The sequence below is a fragment of the Haliaeetus albicilla genome, chromosome 2 (assembly GCF_947461875.1).
Source record: "Haliaeetus albicilla chromosome 2, bHalAlb1.1, whole genome shotgun sequence".
NCBI classification, from domain to species: Eukaryota; Metazoa; Chordata; class Aves; order Accipitriformes; family Accipitridae; genus Haliaeetus; species Haliaeetus albicilla.
Genome location: NC_091484.1, coordinates 3,300,824 through 3,304,125, shown reverse-complemented (window position 1 = coordinate 3,304,125; position 3,302 = coordinate 3,300,824).

Sequence of the window (3,302 nt, the reverse complement as noted above, 5' to 3'; positions counted from 1 at the left end):
TGGTGTTTAGCCCTTTTTCAGGAGACTTCAGTTAATTTTAAACCCGTGTGCATTAGTATAGCTTATGTGGCCTTTTGAATGAAGGAAGTTCTTTGGTATGGTTAGCATCACAGAGTAAACTCAAAATGGGATGCTTCATAATTAAGAAAGTAGGAAAGTACAATGCGAGTATGGAATTCTCATGTTGGAGGAGAGTGACTGACATTAACGGCATGAACATATGTCCTGATGTGCTGCTGTCATGCGTATTCGTCACTGCCAGTAATGAGGGAGAAAGGAAGCTGCCGGTGTTGATGACAGAGCCAAAACCAGGTGTATCATCTTTATATTTCGTTGGAGTTTCATAGTCTAGCTTTAAATACTAATTTGAGATCTGTTTGAATTGGGAGCAGTTTTAAGACAACATTGGTTGCCTCCTTTATTTAAAGAGAACTATATAACAGAAATTGAAGTGGTAGCAAATAGATTTCTGTACTCTGAGATTTTTATTAGCTTGTTTATGAAGGGACTTATCGCAGGAGAAAAAGGTAACTTCTAAAGCAGTTTTCCTTTCCAAGAAGCGAGATTCCTCTGACTAATCCTTCAGCTGGTGGTGATGCTTCACATTCAGATTTCAGTTTGCTTCACTAGCCAAACAGCCATGTGAGTACTTCAGATGATTGATGACTGCACTGAGCTTTATGTAAATTTAAAATATCTTTTATTATGTTCTTGGACAGCGAGACTGAATCCTACTTGCCTTGTAGAAGTAATTTATTGATTCTTACATTAAAAAGTGGACATTTGGGTTTGGTAACGTCACTGGTATTACTCCACTGATATGCTGTGTCCGTTCTTGCTGTAATGTCCTGCATTAAGGGCTGCTGTGTGAGTTGGATGCAAAGTTTTCAGCTGGGATTACTTCAAGTAAACAGGATATGCTGGTTCTGGAGGGAGGTTTTTGGCCCTCTGTTCTGACAGCATATGGAGGCCAATGACCTAGAAACACACAAAACACCATGGAAAGCAGTAATGTGTATTCTGAACTTCAAGCTGAGCACAATCAGCAAACGGTGGTAGAAAAAGCCGAGTCTGTAGACCAGAAAATAACATATTGACTTGAGAGAGAACGGATCACTACTACAGTTACCATATCCAACTCCTTTCTGCTGGGTAAACGTTTCTTTGTCCCTTCACAGCTGTTATCTTTGCATTCTGATCCCAGCAACATGAGCAAGTTCAGTTTAAGCTGTTGCCGTTATATAGTTATGTGTGCTCTCATAGAAGATGTAGGCTTAGAAGATGACTGACTGGGTTTCCTGGGGTTCACAACTCACTGATTTTCAGGAACCAAACATTTGTCCCCTGTGAGGTGTCCAGGCAGGCATGGGCATGTGTCCTGGTTTTCCTTCTCGTGCACTCTACCTATTCCAGTCGAGTCTTGGACTCTTTTGCAACACCCTTTTGGCTCTCTCAGGAGCTGGCTGACCACCATTACCTCCCTGGAACTCCACAGGCTTAGACCAGTACACAGGTACCCCAGTACAAAACAGGCATCGGGACAGGTTGAAGGCTGTTCACCTCTCCACTGCTTTGACAAAGGTTTGCAGGATGTGGCCATTGGGTAAAAACTGAAAGTCCCATAAGGAAAGTGAAGGGGAGCTGGGTTGTCCTGTTGGGAAGCTATAAAACCCAAAGCTCTGACATAAGTGCAGTGTGATCATTCATCATCTGTGAAGTCACTAATTTGCAAGGAGGCCAAGACACGTTGGCTGTCTGTCTTGCCTCCAGCTGTTTCTGCTCTGTCAGCAAGAAGCTGCATCTCATCAGTAATGCAGGAAAAGAATGGTTACCCTCCTCTTCTGAGCGAGTCGCTGATGTTTGTTTTAGGCAAGATGAAACCACCACGTTTTTCTATCCTCAAATGATGCTTTGCCTCCGCTCTCTGAATTTCACCAACACTACCACAACGGCAACGTTTAAACTGGCTAGAAATGGAAGAGATGAAATAAATACTGAAAAGACCTCCTAGAAGAAGCCTGCTTGTACTTGCAGTCGCTGAGGGAAAGTGGGAGAGACTGAGTCTCTCTGGCGGGGCTGGTTACAAGGACTGCCAAGAATACAGTTGTGTTGCACCTCACCAGGATCGTGATCGCTGCTCAAGCAGGAAAATCCAGTGCTATCAGCTCTTCAGTTTGTAAACCGGTTTTTGTCTTTCCCTTTAAGCTCTGCTAAAGCGTGCTCCCACTGAAAGGCTGTTCGGCATTGCTGAGGCTGTTGAATTTTATGATGGATAAATCAGCCTCTGCCAGGAAATACAGAAAGGCTGGAGTGTGTCTTTATGAAAAAAAACTTCACCATTTCTGGTTGAAGTGCTACTGCTTAATATCAGCAGTTCTTCACTGGATTGCTCAAGTTGCTTAAATATAACTGTTTGACTACCTAGGGCAAAAATCACTTGTATATCCATTCTTTTTCCCACTCTGCTGACGTGGATTGTTAATGTATGTAAATTGATGTGCCACACTATGTAAAGGCTGTTGTGATCAAGGTCAAACTAGGAATTTTCTTCTTTACAGAAACCTTTCTGTGTGTTGTTATTGCATAGAAGCTTGTTACAGTTCAAGAGTGAATTGCTATTTTAACTTTGTGTTCACAAATTTCCTATTGACTCCAGCCATCAGCTGTCACTTTTGGGATGTATTTCAGTGCGATACACTGGACTTAAAAATTCAGTCCACCTAGACAGGGCTTAACCGTTCAGCTTAGGCTCCCCAGTGTTACTGCGACACAGGCAAGAATAGAGCGAATCTGAATCTATGACCGCTTCCAAGTCTCTTAAACTTCTTGCCCACACCAAGGTGTGTCTCTAAGCTGGCCATAGAACTTGGTATGGAGCACAAAGCATGTCAAAGAAGTGGAATAAATACTTCTTGTGTAACCTAGGCTGCTAGTGATATCCCAGCTAGTTCAATTAAACCTCTGCAGAATAGACTTACCTGTCTCCATGCCTGTTAAATGCCTGTCCTCTCTGTGTGGTGGTGATGAAGGGCTTTTTTTCATCTGTAAGAAGCCTCGAGTACGCTGGGCTCTGCCAGTGCTGGAGTCCAGAGGCTCACCTGCCTTTCTCCGTTCATGACCCATCTCCTTCCAGAACCCACGAGGCATCGGAGGTGAAACGGCTCAGCTGTGCTTGGTCCCTGCTGCCAGTGGAACAGGAGCTGTGACAAGAAAAGGAAGGTGACTGTGTTCAGATGAATTATGTCTGGATACCAGTGCCAGCGGGAAACACTCGTGCTGTGAGTAGTTGCCGCATGACACCA